Below are 18,893 nucleotides of genomic sequence, written 5' to 3' on the forward strand. Positions count from 1 at the left end.
TGCAGGGTGACAGTTGGCTGTGGGCCAGCTACTGCAGGATGACAGTTTAATTGCTGTGGGCCAGCTACTGCAGGGTGACAGTTTAATGGCTGTGGGCCAGCTACTGCAGGATGACAGTTGAATGGATGTGGGCCAGCTACTGCAGGATGACAGTTAAATGGATGTGGGCCAGATACTGCAGGATGACACTTTAATTGCCGTGGGCCAGCTACCGCAGGATGACAGTTAAATGGATGTGGGCCAGCTACTGCAGGATGACAGTTCAATGGATGTGGGCCAGCTACTGCAGGATGACAATTCAATGGATGTGGGCCAGCTACTGCAGGATGACAGTTAAATAGCTGTGGGCCAGCTACTGCAGGATGACAGTTCAATGGATGTGGGCCAGCTACTGCAGGATGACAGTTAAATGGATGTGGGCCGGCTACTGCAGGATGACAGTTAAATGGATGTGGGCCAGCTACTGCAGGATGACAGTTAAATGGCTGTGGGCCAGCTACTGCAGGATGACAGTTCAATGGATGTGGGCCAGCTACTGCAGGATGACAGTTCAATGGATGTGGGCCAGCTACTGCAGGATGACAGTTAAATGGATGTGGGCAGCTCCTGCAGGATGACAGTTTAATTGCCGTGGGCCAGCTACTGCAGGATGACAGATCAATGGATGTGGGCCAGCTACTGCAGGATGACAGTTGGCAGTGGGCCAGCTACTGCAGGATGACAGTTAAATGGATATGGGCCAGCTACTGCAGAATGACAGTTAAATGGATGTGGGCCAGCTAATGAGGATGACAGTTTAATTGATGTGGGCCAGCTACTGCAGGATGACAGTTCAATGGATGTGGGCCAGCTACTGCAGGATGACAGTTAAATGGATGTGGGCCAGCTACTGCAGGATGACACTTTAATTGTCGTGGGCCAGCTACTGCAGGATGACAGTTCAATGGATGTGGGCCAGCTACTGCAGGATGACAGTTCAATGGATGTGGGCCAGCTACTGCAGGATGACACTTTAATTGCCATGTGCCAGCTACTGCAGGATGACAGTTAAATGGATGTGGGCCAGCTACTGCAGGATGACAGTTTAATTGCCGTGGGCCAGCTACTGCAGGATGACAGTTCAATGGATGTGGGCCAGCTACTGCAGGATGACATTTAAATGGATGTGGGCCAGCTACTGCAGAATGACAGTTAAATGGATGTGGGCAGCTACTGCAGGATGACAGTTTAATTGCCGTGGGCCAGCTACTGAAGGATGACAGATCAATGGATGTGGGCCAGCTACTGCAGGATGACAGTTGGCTGTGGGCCAGCTACTGCAGGATGACAGTTTAATGGCTGTGTGCCAGCTACTGCAGGATGACAGTTAAATGGCTGTGGGCCAGCTACTGCAGGATGACAGTTAAATGGCTGTGGGCCAGCTACTGCAGGATGACAGTTGGCAGTGGGCCAGCTACTGTAGGATGACAGTTAAATGGATATGGGCCAACTACTGCAGAATGACAGTTAAATGGATGTGGGCCAGCTACTGCAGGATGACAGTTAAAATGGATATGGGCCAACTACTGCAGAATGACAGTTAAATGGATGTGGGCCAGCTAATGCAGGATGACAGTTTAATTGCCGTTGGCCAGCTACTGCAGGATGACAGTTAAATGGATGTGGGCCAGCTACTGCAGGATGACAGTTGGCTGTGGGCCAGCTACTGCAGGATGACAGTTCAATGGATGTGGGCCAGCTACTGCAGGATGACAGTTCAATGGATGTGGGCCAGCTACTGCAGGATGACAATTCAATGGATGTGGGCCAGCTACTGCAGGATGAGTAGTTAAATAGCTGTGGGCCAGCTACTGCAGGATGACAGTTCAATGGATGTGGGCCAGCTACTGCAGGATGACAGTTAAATTGATGTGGGCCGGCTACTGCAGGATGATAGTTAAATGGATGTGAGCCAGCTACTGCAGGATGACAGTTAAATGGCTGTGGGCCAGCTACTGCAGGATGACAGTTCAATGGATGTGGGCCAGCTACTGCAGGATGACAGTTCAATGGATGTGGGCCAGCTACTGCAGGATGACAGTTAAATGGATGTGGGCAGCTACTGCAGGATGACAGTTTAATTGCCGTGGGCCAGCTGCTGCAGGATGACAGATCAATGGATGTGGGCCAGCTACTGCAGGATGACAGTTGGCTGTGGGCCAGCTACTGCAGGATGACAGTTGGCAGTGGACCAGCTACTGCAGGATGACAGTTAAATGGATGTGGGCCAGCTAATGCAGGATGACAGTTAAATGGATGTGGGCCAGCTAATGCAGGATGACAGTTCATTGGATGTGGGCCAGCTACTGCAGGATGACCGTTTAATTCCTGTGGGCCAGCTACTGCAGGATGACAGTTAAATGGATGTGGGCCAACTTCTGCAGGATGACAGTTATATGGCTGTGGGCCGGCTACTGCAGGATGACAGGTAAATGGATGTGGGCCAGCTACTGCAGGATGACAGTTAAATGGATGTGGGCCAGCTACTGCAGGATGACAGTTTAATGGATGTGGGCCAGCTACTGCAGGATGACAGTTAAATGGATGTGGGCCAGCTACTGCAGGATGACAGTTAAATGGATGTGGGCCAAACTAAAACATCCTTTCTCTCTCTATCCGCTCCAGAGCAGACTACCCAACATGCAGTGGGGGGATTTAATGAGGACGTCTCTGCTCTAACATACACACCAGAAGCTCCAGGAAGGTATCCCACTGTCTGGAGGGTTGACGACTCCACTGGGTTAGGATCATAATTTAATATAATAAGATTAAACGCATTAGGAAGCTATTAGCAACATGCATCATGGGATTAAGGAACGCGAAACTCATCTCTGAATATTTGAATAGATATAACTTGGGTTTGTTTCACTCCCCTCATTAGTGAGTCCCTTGGCGAGGGAGATTTCCACAAAGACTATATGCAGAGTAGAATAGGGAAGCCCTGAAACACAGAGGATGTTATACTGTCCAATAGAAAGACTATATACAGAGTAGAATAGGGAAGCCCTGAAACACAGAGGATGTTATACTGTCCAATAGAAAGACTATATACAGAGTAGAATAGGGAAGCCCTGAAACACAGAGGATGTTATACTGTCCAATAGAAAGACTATATGCAGAGTAGAATAGGGAAGCCCTGAAACACAGAGGATGTTATACTGTCCGATAGAAAGACTATATGCAGAGTAGAATAGGGAAGCCCTGAAACACAGAGGATGTTATACTGTCCAATAGAAAGACTATATGCAGAGTAGAATAGGGAAGCCCTGAAACACAGAGGATGTTATACTGTCCGATAGAAAGACTATATGCAGAGTAGAATAGGGAAGCCCTGAAACACAGAGGATGTTATACTGTCCGATAGAAAGACTATATGCAGAGTAGAATAGGGAAGCCCTGAAACACAGAGGATGTTATACTGTCCGATAGAAAGACTATATGCAGAGTAGAATAGGGAAGCCCTGAAACACAGAGGATGTTATACTGTCCAATAGAAAGACTATATGCAGAGTAGAATAGGGAAGCCCTGAACAACAGAGGATGTTATACTGTCCAATAGAAAGTAGGACTAGGTCTTCCATGGTAACTCTAGTAACAAGACAGACTGTTGGCTGCCATGATGAAATGGTTCCAAATATTCAGAATTGAACAAGCACCAGTTTTAGAGGGATACAATATATCGTTTCAACTGCAGTGATCAGGTTATCTGCACCAAACTCCCTCCCCTACAGATGGTCTGGTTCATCAGGTTATCTGCACCAAACTCCCTCCCTACAGATGGTCTGGTTCATCAGGTTATCTGCACCAAACTCCCTCCCTACAGATGGTCTGGTTCATCAGGTTATCTGCACCAAACTCCCTCCCCTACAGATGGTCTGGTTCATCAGGTTATCTGCACCAAACTCCCCTCCAGACAGATGGTCTGGTTCATCAGGTTATCTGCACCAAACTCCCTCCCTACAGATGGTCTGGTTCATCAGGTTATCTGCACCAAACTCCCCTCCCTACAGATGGTCTGGTTCATCAGGTTATCTGCACCAAACTCCCTCCCTACAGATGGTCTGGTTCATCAGGTTATCTGCACCAAACTCCCTCCCTACAGATGGTCTGGTTCATCAGGTTATCTGCACCAAACTCCCTCCCCTACAGATGGTCTGGTTCATCAGGTTATCTGCACCAAACTCCCTCCAGATAGATGGTCTGGTTCATCAGGTTATCTGCACCAAACTCCCCTCCAGATAGATGGTCTGGTTCATCAGGTTATCTGCACCAAACTCCCTCCCTACAGATGGTCTGGTTCATCAGGTTATCTGCACCAAACTCCCTCCCTACAGATGGTCTGGTTCATCAGGTTATCTGCACCAAACTCCCTCCAGACAGATGGTCTGGTTCATCAGGTTATCTGCACCAAACTCCCTCCAGATAGATGGTCTGGTTCATCAGGTTATCTGCACCAAACTCTCTCCCTACAGATGGTCTGGTTCATCAGGTTATCTGCACCAAACTCCCTCCAGATAGATGGTCTGGTTCATCAGGTTATCTGCACCAAACTCCCTCCCTACAGATGGTCTGGTTCATCAGGTTATCTGCACCAAACTCCCCTCCCCTACAGATGGTCTGGTTCATCAGGTTATCTGCACCAAACTCCCTCCCTACAGATGGTCTGGTTCATCAGGTTATCTGCACCAAACTCCCTCCCTACAGATGGTCTGGTTCATCAGGTTATCTGCACCAAACTCCCTCCCTACAGATGGTCTGGTTCATCAGGTTATCTGCACCAAACTCCCCTCCCTACAGATGGTCTGGTTCATCAGGTTATCTGCACCAAACTCCCCTCCAGATAGATGGTCTGGTTCATCAGGTTATCTGCACCAAACTCCCCTCCAGATAGATGGTCTGGTTCATCAGGTTATCTGCACCAAACTCTCTCCCTACAGATGGTCTGGTTCATCAGGTTATCTGCACCAAACTCCCCTCCAGACAGATGGTCTGGTTCATCAGGTTATCTGCACCAAACTCCCCTCCCCTACAGATGGTCTGGTTCATCAGGTTATCTGCACCAAACTCCCTCCAGACAGATGGTCTGGTTCATCAGGTTATCTGCACCAAACTCCCTCCAGACAGATGGTCTGGTTCATCAGGTTATCTGCACCAAACTCCCTCCCCTACAGATGGTCTGGTTCATCAGGTTATCTGCACCAAACTCCCCTCCAGACAGATGGTCTGGTTCATCAAGTTATCTGCACCAAACTCCCTCCCCTACAGATGGTCTGGTTCATCAGGTTATCTGCACCAAACTCCCCTCCAGATAGATGGTCTGGTTCATCAGGTTATCTGCACCAAACTCCCCTCCAGACAGATGGTCTGGTTCATCAGGTTATCTGCACCAAACTCCCTCCCTACAGATGGTCTGGTTCATCAGGTTATCTGCACCAAACTCCCTCCCTATAGATGGTCTGGTTCATCAGGTTATCTGCACCAAACTCCCCTCCAGACAGATGGTCTGGTTCATCAGGTTATCTGCACCAAACTCCCTCCAGACAGATGGTCTGGTTCATCAGGTTATCTGCACCAAACTCCCTCCAGATAGATGGTCTGGTTCATCAGGTTATCTGCACCAAACTCCCTCCAGACAGATGGTCTGGTTCATCAGGTTATCTGCACCAAACTCCCCTCCAGATAGATGGTCTGGTTCATCAGGTTATCTGCACCAAACTCCCCTCCAGATAGATGGTCTGGTTCATCAGGTTATCTGCACCAAACTCCCTCCCTACAGATGGTCTGGTTCATCAGGTTATCTGCACCAAACTCCCTCCCCTACAGATGGTCTGGTTCATCAGGTTATCTGCACCAAACTCCCCTCCAGACAGATGGTCTGGTTCATCAGGTTATCTGCACCAAACTCCCTCCCTACAGATGGTCTGGTTCATCAGGTTATCTGCACCAAACTCCCCTCCAGACAGATGGTCTGGTTCATCAGGTTATCTGCACCAAACTCCCTCCCTACAGATGGTCTGGTTCATCAGGTTATCTGCACCAAACTCCCTCCCTACAGATGGTCTGGTTCATCAGGTTATCTGCACCAAACTCCCCTCCAGATAGATGGTCTGGTTCATCAGGTTATCTGCACCAAACTCCCCTCCCTACAGATGGTCTGGTTCATCAGGTTATCTGCACCAAACTCCCTCCCTACAGATGGTCTGGTTCATCAGGTTATCTGCACCAAACTCCCCTCCAGACAGATGGTCTGGTTCATCAGGTTATCTGCACCAAACTCCCTCCCTACAGATGGTCTGGTTCATCAGGTTATCTGCACCAAACTCCCTCCAGATAGATGGTCTGGTTCATCAGGTTATCTGCACCAAACTCCCTCCCTACAGATGGTCTGGTTCATCAGGTTATCTGCACCAAACTCCCTCCAGATAGATGGTCTGGTTCATCAGGTTATCTGCACCAAACTCCCTCCAGATAGATGGTCTGGTTCATCAGGTTATCTGCACCAAACTCTCTCCCTACAGATGGTCTGGTTCATCAGGTTATCTGCACCAAACTCCCTCCAGACAGATGGTCTGGTTCATCAGGTTATCTGCACCAAACTCCCTCCCTACAGATGGTCTGGTTCATCAGGTTATCTGCACCAAACTCCCTCCAGACAGATGGTCTGGTTCATCAGGTTATCTGCACCAAACTCCCTCCAGACAGATGGTCTGGTTCATCAGGTTATCTGCACCAAACTCCCTCCCTACAGATGGTCTGGTTCATCAGGTTATCTGCACCAAACTCCCTCCAGACAGATGGTCTGGTTCATCAGGTTATCTGCACCAAACTCCCTCCCTACAGATGGTCTGGTTCATCAGGTTATCTGCACCAAACTCCCCTCCAGATAGATGGTCTGGTTCATCAGGTTATCTGCACCAAACTCCTCCAGACAGATGGTCTGGTTCATCAGGTTATCTGCACCAAACTCCCTCCCTACAGATGGTCTGGTTCATCAGGTTATCTGCACCAAACTCCCTCCCTATAGATGGTCTGGTTCATCAGGTTATCTGCACCAAACTCCCTCCAGACAGATGGTCTGGTTCATCAGGTTATCTGCACCAAACTCCCTCCAGACAGATGGTCTGGTTCATCAGGTTATCTGCACCAAACTCCCTCCAGATAGATGGTCTGGTTCATCAGGTTATCTGCACCAAACTCCCTCCAGACAGATGGTCTGGTTCATCAGGTTATCTGCACCAAACTCCCTCCAGATAGATGGTCTGGTTCATCAGGTTATCTGCACCAAACTCCCTCCAGATAGATGGTCTGGTTCATCAGGTTATCTGCACCAAACTCCCTCCCTACAGATGGTCTGGTTCATCAGGTTATCTGCACCAAACTCCCTCCCTACAGATGGTCTGGTTCATCAGGTTATCTGCACCAAACTCCCTCCAGACAGATGGTCTGGTTCATCAGGTTATCTGCACCAAACTCCCTCCCTACAGATGGTCTGGTTCATCAGGTTATCTGCACCAAACTCCCTCCAGACAGATGGTCTGGTTCATCAGGTTATCTGCACCAAACTCCCCTCCCCTACAGATGGTCTGGTTCATCAGGTTATCTGCACCAAACTCCCCTCCCTACAGATGGTCTGGTTCATCAGGTTATCTGCACCAAACTCCCTCCAGATAGATGGTCTGGTTCATCAGGTTATCTGCACCAAACTCCCCTCCCTACAGATGGTCTGGTTCATCAGGTTATCTGCACCAAACTCCCTCCAGACAGATGGTCTGGTTCATCAGGTTATCTGCACCAAACTCCCCTCCAGATAGATGGTCTGGTTCATCAGGTTATCTGCACCAAACTCCCCTCCCTACAGATGGTCTGGTTCATCAGGTTATCTGCACCAAACTCCCTCCAGACAGATGGTCTGGTTCATCAGGTTATCTGCACCAAACTCCCTCCAGACAGATGGTCTGGTTCATCAGGTTATCTGCACCAAACTCCCTCCCTACAGATGGTCTGGTTCATCAGGTTATCTGCACCAAACTCCCTCCCTACAGATGGTCTGGTTCATCAGGTTATCTGCACCAAACTCCCTCCCTACAGATGGTCTGGTTCATCAGGTTATCTGCACCAAACTCCCTCCAGACAGATGGTCTGGTTCATCAGGTTATCTGCACCAAACTCCCTCCCTACAGATGGTCTGGTTCATCAGGTTATCTGCACCAAACTCCCTCCAGATAGATGGTCTGGTTCATCAGGTTATCTGCACCAAACTCCCTCCAGACAGATGGTCTGGTTCATCAGGTTATCTGCACCAAACTCCCTCCCTACAGATGGTCTGGTTCATCAGGTTATCTGCACCAAACTCCCTCCCTATAGATGGTCTGGTTCATCAGGTTATCTGCACCAAACTCCCTCCAGACAGATGGTCTGGTTCATCAGGTTATCTGCACCAAACTCCCTCCAGACAGATGGTCTGGTTCATCAGGTTATCTGCACCAAACTCCCTCCAGATAGATGGTCTGGTTCATCAGGTTATCTGCACCAAACTCCCCTCCAGACAGATGGTCTGGTTCATCAGGTTATCTGCACCAAACTCCCTCCAGATAGATGGTCTGGTTCATCAGGTTATCTGCACCAAACTCCCTCCAGATAGATGGTCTGGTTCATCAGGTTATCTGCACCAAACTCCCTCCCTACAGATGGTCTGGTTCATCAGGTTATCTGCACCAAACTCCCCTCCCTACAGATGGTCTGGTTCATCAGGTTATCTGCACCAAACTCCCTCCAGACAGATGGTCTGGTTCATCAGGTTATCTGCACCAAACTCCCTCCCTACAGATGGTCTGGTTCATCAGGTTATCTGCACCAAACTCCCTCCAGACAGATGGTCTGGTTCATCAGGTTATCTGCACCAAACTCCCTCCCTACAGATGGTCTGGTTCATCAGGTTATCTGCACCAAACTCCCTCCCTACAGATGGTCTGGTTCATCAGGTTATCTGCACCAAACTCCCTCCAGATAGATGGTCTGGTTCATCAGGTTATCTGCACCAAACTCCCTCCCTACAGATGGTCTGGTTCATCAGGTTATCTGCACCAAACTCCCTCCAGACAGATGGTCTGGTTCATCAGGTTATCTGCACCAAACTCCCTCCAGATAGATGGTCTGGTTCATCAGGTTATCTGCACCAAACTCCCTCCCTACAGATGGTCTGGTTCATCAGGTTATCTGCACCAAACTCCCTCCAGACAGATGGTCTGGTTCATCAGGTTATCTGCACCAAACTCCCCTCCAGACAGATGGTCTGGTTCATCAGGTTATCTGCACCAAACTCCCTCCCTACAGATGGTCTGGTTCATCAGGTTATCTGCACCAAACTCCCTCCCTACAGATGGTCTGGTTCATCAGGTTATCTGCACCAAACTCCCTCCCTACAGATGGTCTGGTTCATCAGGTTATCTGCACCAAACTCCCTCCAGATAGATGGTCTGGTTCATCAGGTTATCTGCACCAAACTCCCTCCAGACAGATGGTCTGGTTCATCAGGTTATCTGCACCAAACTCCCTCCAGACAGATGGTCTGGTTCATCAGGTTATCTGCACCAAACTCCCTCCCTACAGATGGTCTGGTTCATCAGGTTATCTGCACCAAACTCCCTCCCTACAGATGGTCTGGTTCATCAGGTTATCTTCACCAAACTCCCTCCAGATAGATGGTCTGGTTCATCAGGTTATCTGCACCAAACTCCCTCCCTACAGATGGTCTGGTTCATCAGGTTATCTGCACCAAACTCCCTCCAGATAAATGGTCTGGTTCATCAGGTTATCTGCACCAAACTCCCTCCAGACAGATGGTCTGGTTCATCAGGTTATCTGCACCAAACTCCCTCCAGATAGATGGTCTGGTTCATCAGGTTATCTGCACCAAACTCCCTCCCCTACAGATGGTCTGGTTCATCAGGTTATCTGCACCAAACTCCCTCCAGACAGATGGTCTGGTTCATCAGGTTATCTGCACCAAACTCCCTCCAGACAGATGGTCTGGTTCATCAGGTTATCTGCACCAAACTCCCTCCAGACAGATGGTCTGGTTCATCAGGTTATCTGCACCAAACTCCCCTCCAGACAGATGGTCTGGTTCATCAGGTTATCTGCACCAAACTCCCTCCAGATAGATGGTCTGGTTCATCAGGTTATCTGCACCAAACTCCCCTCCAGATAGATGGTCTGGTTCATCAGGTTATCTGCACCAAACTCCCTCCAGATAGATGGTCTGGTTCATCAGGTTATCTGCACCAAACTCCCTCCAGACAGATGGTCTGGTTCATCAGGTTATCTGCACCAAACTCCCTCCAGATAGATGGTCTGGTTCATCAGGTTATCTGCACCAAACTCCCTCCAGATAGATGGTCTGGTTCATCAGGTTATCTGCACCAAACTCCCTCCAGACAGATGGTCTGGTTCATCAGGTTATCTGCACCAAACTCCCTCCAGATAGATGGTCTGGTTCATCAGGTTATCTGCACCAAACTCTCTCCCTACAGATGGTCTGGTTCATCAGGTTATCTGCACCAAACTCTCTCCCTACAGATGGTCTGGTTCATCAGGTTATCTGCACCAAACTCCCTCCAGACAGATGGTCTGGTTCATCAGGTTATCTGCACCAAACTCCCTCCAGATAGATGGTCTGGTTCATCAGGTTATCTGCACCAAACTCCCTCCAGACAGATGGTCTGGTTCATCAGGTTATCTGCACCAAACTCCCTCCAGACAGATGGTCTGGTTCATCAGGTTATCTGCACCAAACTCCCTCCAGATAGATGGTCTGGTTCATCAGGTTATCTGCACCAAACTCCCCTCCAGATAGATGGTCTGGTTCATCAGGTTATCTGCACCAAACTCCCTCCAGATAGATGGTCTGGTTCATCAGGTTATCTGCACCAAACTCCCTCCAGATAGATGGTCTGGTTCATCAGGTTATCTGCACCAAACTCCCTCCAGATAGATGGTCTGGTTCATCAGGTTATCTGCACCAAACTCCCCTCCAGATAGATGGTCTGGTTCATCAGGTTATCTGCACCAAACTCCCTCCAGACAGATGGTCTGGTTCATCAGGTTATCTGCACCAAACTCCCTCCAGACAGATGGTCTGGTTCATCAGGTTATCTGCACCAAACTCCCTCCCTACAGGCTCTGCTCCATGCAGGCTACAACAGACAGAAGAAGAAGAAGAAGACAGGAAATATCCACATTTCTAACACAGGAAGTTGACACCCTGAACATGGTAATATGTGTTTAATAAACACAGCTAAACTCTCCTTTTCCCTTTAATCACCAGCTCTTTAGTGAAGCCCTCAAAACACCCTGTTTAACAGCCACAGAGGAGCTGCTGTGATTATGATTACACCATGAATATGCATGTAGTCGTAAGATACCTATTACAGAATTGGATGCTGTGAAGGTTTACTGTCTCCATCTGTGGTTACGGTAATGTAAGAAGAGGATTTAGTCCCGGTAGCCATGTTACAGTCAGCAGTATGGACCCTCTTGTACAGAGCTAGTGAGACCAGAGGATTTAGTCCCAGTAGCCATGTTACAGTCAGCAGTCTGGACCCTCTTGTACAGAGCTAGTGAGACCAGAGGATTTAGTCCCAGTAGCCATGTTACAGTCAGCAGTCTGGACACTCTTGTACAGAGCTAGTGAGACCAGAGGATTTAGTCCCAGTAGCCATGTTACAGTCAGCAGTCTGGACCCTCTTGTACAGAGCTAGTGAGACCAGAGGATTTAGTCCCAGTAGCCATGTTACAGTCAGCAGTCTGGACCCTCTTGTACAGAGCTAGTGAGACCAGAGGATTTAGTCCCAGTAGCCATGTTGCAGTCAGCAGTCTGGACCCTCTTGTACAGAGCTAGTGAGACCAGAGGATTTAGTCCCAGTAGCCATGTTACAGTCAGCAGTCTGGACCCTCTTGTACAGAGCTAGTGAGACCAGAGGATTTAGTCCCAGTAGCCATGTTGCAGTCAGCAGTCTGGACCCTCTTGTACAGAGCTAGTGAGACCAGAGGATTTAGTCCCAGTAGCCATGTTACAGTCAGCAGTCTGGACCCTCTTGTACAGAGCTAGTGAGACCAGAGGATTTAGTCCCAGTAGCCATGTTACAGTCAGCAGTCTGGACCCTCTTGTACAGAGCTAGTGAGACCAGAGGATTTAGTCTCAGTAGCCATGTTGCAGTCAGCAGTCTGGACCCTCTTGTACAGAGCTAGTGAGACCAGAGGATTTAGTCCCAGTAGCCATGTTACAGTCAGCAGTCTGGACCAGCTTGTACAGAGCTAGTGAGACCAGAGGATTTAGTCCCAGTAGCCATGTTGCAGTCAGCAGTCTGGACCCTCTTGTACAGAGCTAGTGAGACCAGAGGATTTAGTCCCAGTAGCCATGTTGCAGTCAGCAGTCTGGACCCTCTTGTACAGAGCTAGTGAGACCAGAGGATTTAGCCTCAGTCGCCATGTTGCAGTCACCAGTCACACTATTACTGTATCAATAACCAGGTGTGTGGGAGGCTGGGATCCACTATTACTGTATCAATAACCAGGTGTGGGGGGCTGATCCACTATTACTGTATCAATAACCAGGTGTGTGGGAGGCTGGGATCCACTATTACTGTATCAATAACCAGGTGTGGGGGGGCTGATCCACTATTACTGTATCAATAACCAGGTGTGGGGAGGCTGATACACTATTACTGTATCAATAACCAGGTGTGTGGGGAGGCTTATCCACTATTACTGTATCAATAACCAGGTGTGTGGGAGGCTGGGATCCACTATTACTGTATCAATAACCAGGTGTGTGGGGAGGCTGATCCACTATTACTGTATCAATAACCAGGTGTGTGGGAGGGGGGCTGATCCACTATTACTGTATCAATAACCAGGTGTGTGGGGAGGCTGATCCACTATTACTGTATCAATAACCAGGTGTGTGGGGAGGCTGATCCACTATTACTGTATCAATAACCAGGTGTGTGGGGAGGCTGATCCACTATTACTGTATCAATAACCAGGTGTGTGGGGAGGCTGATCCACTATTACTGTATCAATAACCAGGTGTGGGGAGGCTGATCCACTATTACTGTATCAATAACCAGGTGTGTGGGGGAGGCTTATCCACTATTACTGTATCAATAACCAGGTGTGTGGGAGGCTGATCCACTATTACTGTATCAATAACCAGGTGTGTGGGGGGGCTGATCCACTATTACTGTATCAATAACCAGGTGTGTGGGGGGGGCTGATCCACTATTACTGTATCAATAACCAGGTGTGTGGGGGGCTGATCCACTATTACTGTATCAATAACCAGGTGTGTGGGGGGCTGAGATACACTATCACTGTATCAATAACCAGGTGTGTGGGGAGGCTGAGATCCACTATTACTGTATCAATAACCAGGTGTGTGGGGAGGCTGGCATCCACTATTACTGTATCAATAACCAGGTGTGTGGGGAGGCTGATACACTATTACTGTATCAATAACCAGGTGTGTGTGGGGGGGCTGATACACTATTACTGTATCAATAACCAGGTGTGTGGGGAGGCTGATCCACTATTACTGTATCAATAACCAGGTGTGTGGGAGGCTGGGATCCACTATTACTGTATCAATAACCAGGTGTGTGTGGGGGGGGGGCTGGTACACTATTACTGTATCAATAACCAGGTGTGTGTGGGGGGGGGCTGGTACACTATTACTGTATCAATAACCAGGTGTGTGGGAGGCTGATCCACTATTACTGTATCAATAACCAGGTGTGGGGGAGGCTGGGATCCACTATTACTGTATCAATAACCAGGTGTGGGGAGGCTGAGATCCACTATTACTGTATCAATAACCAGGTGTGGGGGGGGCTGATCCACTATTACTGTATCAATAACCAGGTGTGTGGGGAGGCTGGGATCCACTATTACTGTATCAATAACCAGGTGTGTGGGGGCTGATACACTATTACTGTATCAATAACCAGGTGTGTGGGAGGCTGATCCACTATTACTGTATCAATAACCAGGTGTGTGGGGGCTGGGATCCACTATTACTGTATCAATAACCAGGTGTGTGGGAGGCTGATCCACTATTACTGTATCAATAACCAGGTGTGTGGGGGCTGGGATCCACTATTACTGTATCAATAACCAGGTGTGTGGGAGGCTGATCCACTATTACTGTATCAATAACCAGGTGTGTGGGAGGCTGGGATCCACTATTACTGTATCAATAACCAGGTGTGGGGGGCTGATCCACTATTACTGTATCAATAACCAGGTGTGTGGGGGGCTGATCCACTATTACTGTATCAATAACCAGGTGTGGGGAGGCTGATACACTATTACTGTATCAATAACCAGGTGTGTGGGGGGGCTGGGATCCACTATTACTGTATCAATAACCAGGTGTGTGGGAGGCCGAGATCCACTATTACTGTATCAATAACCAGGTGTGTGGGAGGCCGAGATCCACTATTACTGTATCAATAACCAGGTGTGTGGGAGGCCGAGATCCACTATTACTGTATCAATAACCAGGTGTGTGGGGGCTGATCCACTATTACTGTATCAATAACCAGGTGTGTGGGGAGGCTGGGTTCCACTATTACTGTATCAATAACCAGGTGTGTGGGGGGGCTGATCCACTATTACTGTATCAATAACCAGGTGTGGGGAGGCTGATACACTATTACTGTATCAATAACCAGGTGTGTGGGGGAGGCTGAGATACACTATTACTGTATCAATAACCAGGTGTGTGGGAGGCTGGGATCCACAGAAGAACTGTAATTCGTTCATCTAGAATGTTTGAACTCATTATGGGAATATTGTCATTCTGGCCCAGTCATTCTCTCACCTGAATAAATAACCTTTTCAGCCATCCTGTATCTCAATTATTCACATAGAAAAAACATAGCTCATCATTTATAATTTCACAGTGGGTTCTGACTTGTATCATTTCTCTCACCTACTATACAGAGAGGACTATAACATCAGTTGGTAGAGCATGGTGTTTGCAACGCCAGCATGGTGTGTGCAACGCCAGGGTTGTGGGTTCGATTCCCACGGGGAGCCAGTACAACAACAACAAAAAAAATGCATAAAATGAAATGTATGTATCCACTACTGTAAGTCGCTCTGGATAAGAGCGTCTGCTAAATGACTAAAATGTAAACAATGTAAAATGTAATGAAATAAACAAATCCATGTTTAATGCTCTGTAAACTCTGGCATGCACAAATGATATTGAACATTTAGTTTAATGTCCCTCGGACCCCATGGAGCAGAAAATAAATCGTGATTGGCCAAACTGTGTTTGGCTGAGCAGCAACTGCAACAGATGCTGACTAGTCTCTCACAAATCCTATTGGCCATTTACTACTTCCTGATGATTCAGTCCTTACCCGACATGATTTCACCTTGTCATTCCAATATTTTAGTTGTTGTTGCAGTAGGGTGTTTTGAATGAAAGGATTGTATTCATCTGGTTTGGGTAGCATTGAGCTGAGCTCAACTTGTGGGTTGTCCTGGCGCAGCAAAACTACCCCCACAAGGGAGGCTTGGCTTCACACCAGTCAAATCACAGTCCTAAGCAAAACGTCGTTATTGTCAGAAATAAAATGTGTCTGTTTTCTGGTCTGCTTATGTTGATGTGCTACAGTAGCTAGCTTTCTAAATCTGCCCTTTCCTAAACCATGGATTGAGATGTGGATTTAGATTTGTCGTTTTGACTTAATTCTCTGTACAGGCCAATGATTATGACGGTGATTCGGATCTAACCATAAATTCATATATTGTGCCACTGGCCTGAGACGATTTTAGTTCAATATTTATTCTAGATGTAGTCTAGTAGGCTCACATTAACTAGCTAGCTAACTTAGCTGGTTCATATGTTGCCCATGCGATGAAGGTAGGCTAGCAAGCATTTTAGCTAGGTAGCCTATGAAAACAGAAACTTAAAGCGTACTGTATGAAAGAGAGGAGGATTGGCGTTCAACTCGTTGACCAGTATGGAGAGAAAACTGTTTTACTTCTGTGCGTCAAATCAGTTACCGTGGACAGCCACGTGATATTTAGCAACATTGATTGGACTCAATTGTTTTTTTGGGTATCTTTACGTTTGTTTTCAGTGTATTAAACTAAGTATATATATAGCCTTGTTGATTTTATGATGTTAATAATTGATATGGTGCTGGGATAGCGGAGTGTTGTCTTTGTGCTGACTTGCGGCTCTAAATCAGTGGTTGTTTAATAAACGGTTGAAAACATGCACCGGACAGATATTGCTCTCCGGTTTTGTGATGAAAAAACCATATTAGCGATTTACATTATTGAGTGAATACATTTTCATAATTGTCCTCCGTGGGAATCGAACCCGCAACCCTGGTGTTGCAAGCGCCACGCTCTACCAACTGAGCCATACGGGACTATTATGTAGGTGTAATTGAATTTATGTCACCACCGCGTGACTATTGTCACGGATCTTATTGTATATCACCGTGACGAACGGTTATAGAGCAAGCAACGCAAAGGTTGAAATATGACTTTTTTCCCCTGTCTTGGCTTCCCCAGTGATTTTACCCACGCATCGTAACTGCTGTTTGTTTTGCCAGTTATTAATGTGTTATTCAATGCGTTTCTATGGGCTATAGTATTAAAGGCCAAATTCAATATATCAAATCAAATGTATTTTTTTTATACCTAATGGTCCAAAAATTCCAAATCAAACAGCTACATGTTCCATGGTAAAGTGAAGCGTGTGGAGTAATGCGTATAATTATTTGTTTTCACGTGCAAAAGGGATTGCTTTTGATTTTTTTTTAAAAAACGCTTTTCTGCCTTCCCAATGAAATCTAGTCTGAAAATTCAAACATACACACTGAGTGTACAAAACATAGGAAACCCCTTTTCTAATACTGAGTTGCACCCCCTTTTGCCCTCAGAACAGACTCAATTCATCAGGGACTCTACAAGGTGCCGAAAGCGTTCCACAGGGACGCTGGCCCATGTTGACTCCAATGCTTCCCCACAGTTGTGTCCAGTTGGCTGGATGTCCTTTGGGTAGTGGATCATTTCGGATACACACTGGAAACTGTTGTGCGTGAAAAACCCAGCAGCGTTGCAGTTCTTGATACACTCAAACCAGTGCACCTGGCACCTACTACCATACCCCGTTCAAAGGCTCTTAAATCTTTTGTCTTGCCCATTCACCCTCTGAATGGCAGACATACACAATCCATGTCTCAATTGTCTCAAGGCTTAAAAATCCTTCTTTAACCTGTCTCCTCCCCTTCATCTACACTGATTGAAGTGGATTTAACAAGTGACATCAATAAGGGATCATATCCTTCACCTGGATTCACCTGGTCAGTCTATGTCATGGAAAGAGCAGGTGTTCCTAATGTTCTTTTTTATTTATTTTTTACACTCGGTGTATTTTATGGAAAAGAGAGTTGTACGTTTATGGAAGACGCACCATGCTGCCTTGATGATAACATGACCGAGCGGCGCTGATTACTGTTCCATTTGGAACGGGCGCTCCTCCCGTGCTGAGCGGGCTGAGCCCCTTCCTGTACTCCTTGTTCACCCATGACCTTTTGATAGTAATGACGCTGGAGGGACCAGCAGCTGTTCTACCGGCTCCTGACCTTTTGATAGTAATGGCGCTGGAGGGACCAGCAGCTGTTCTACCGGCTCCTGACCTTTTGATAGTAATGGCGCTGGAGGGACCAGCAGCTGTTCTACCGGCTCCTGACCTTTTGATAGTAATGGCGCTGGAGGGACCAGCAGCTGTTCTACCGGCTCCTGACCTTTTGATAGTAATGGCGCTGGAGGGACCAGCAGCTGTTCTACCGGCTCCTGACCTTTTGATAGTAATGGCGCTGGAGGGACCAGCAGCTGTTCTACCGGCTCCTGACCTTTTGATAGTAATGGCGCTGGAGGGACCAGCAGCTGTTCTACCGGCTCCTGACCTTTGATAGTAATGGCGCTGGAGGGACCAGCAGCTGTTCTACCGGCTCCTGACCTTTTGATAGTAATGGCGCTGGAGGGACCAGCAGCTGTTCTACCGGCTCCTGACCTTTTGATAGTAATGGCGCTGGAGGGACCAGCAGCTGTTCTACCGGCTCCTGACCTTTTGATAGTAATGGCGCTGGAGGGACCAGCAGCTGTTCTACCGGCTCCTGACCTTTTGATAGTAATGGCGCTGGAGGGACCAGCAGCTGTTCTACCGGCTCCTGACCTTTTGATAGTAATGGCGCTGGAGGGACCAGCAGCTGTTCTACCGGCTCCTGACCTTTTGATAGTAATGGCGCTGGAGGGACCAGCAGCTGTTCTACCGGCTCCTGACCAATCCTGCTATTTTGTGTGTTTTCTTATTTTTTTTCTTATTTTTTTTGCGCTTATCTTAACTTTTTTTTGTACGTAATGTTTCCACCATCATTTCCGATAACCCGAAAACAGCTTCTGGATGTTCAGAACAGTGTTCACTAAGATTGATTTGGATGAGGTTTTCTACTTCAAGAATCGGAGGAGAATGTCACTGCTCATCCCAGACCAGACCCCCGACACTCGAAGAAGGAAGAGGCGCCATTATAGAGGCCGGCGTGCGGGATACCTGACGAGAGTTATGTTGGCGAGTGGATAAACCACCTCCACCCGCCCGTTCTATTGGCGAATGTGCAATCACTGGAGAATAAACCGGACAAGCTCCGTTCGAGACTATCCTATCAACGTGATCTGAAGAACTGTAATATCCTATGTTTCTCATAGTCGTGGCTGAACAAGGACATGGAAAATTCAAATCTAGCTGGTTTTTCTATACATCGGCA

This window comes from Salmo salar, unplaced genomic scaffold (assembly GCF_905237065.1).
Source record: "Salmo salar unplaced genomic scaffold, Ssal_v3.1, whole genome shotgun sequence".
Lineage (NCBI taxonomy): Eukaryota > Metazoa > Chordata > Actinopteri > Salmoniformes > Salmonidae > Salmo > Salmo salar.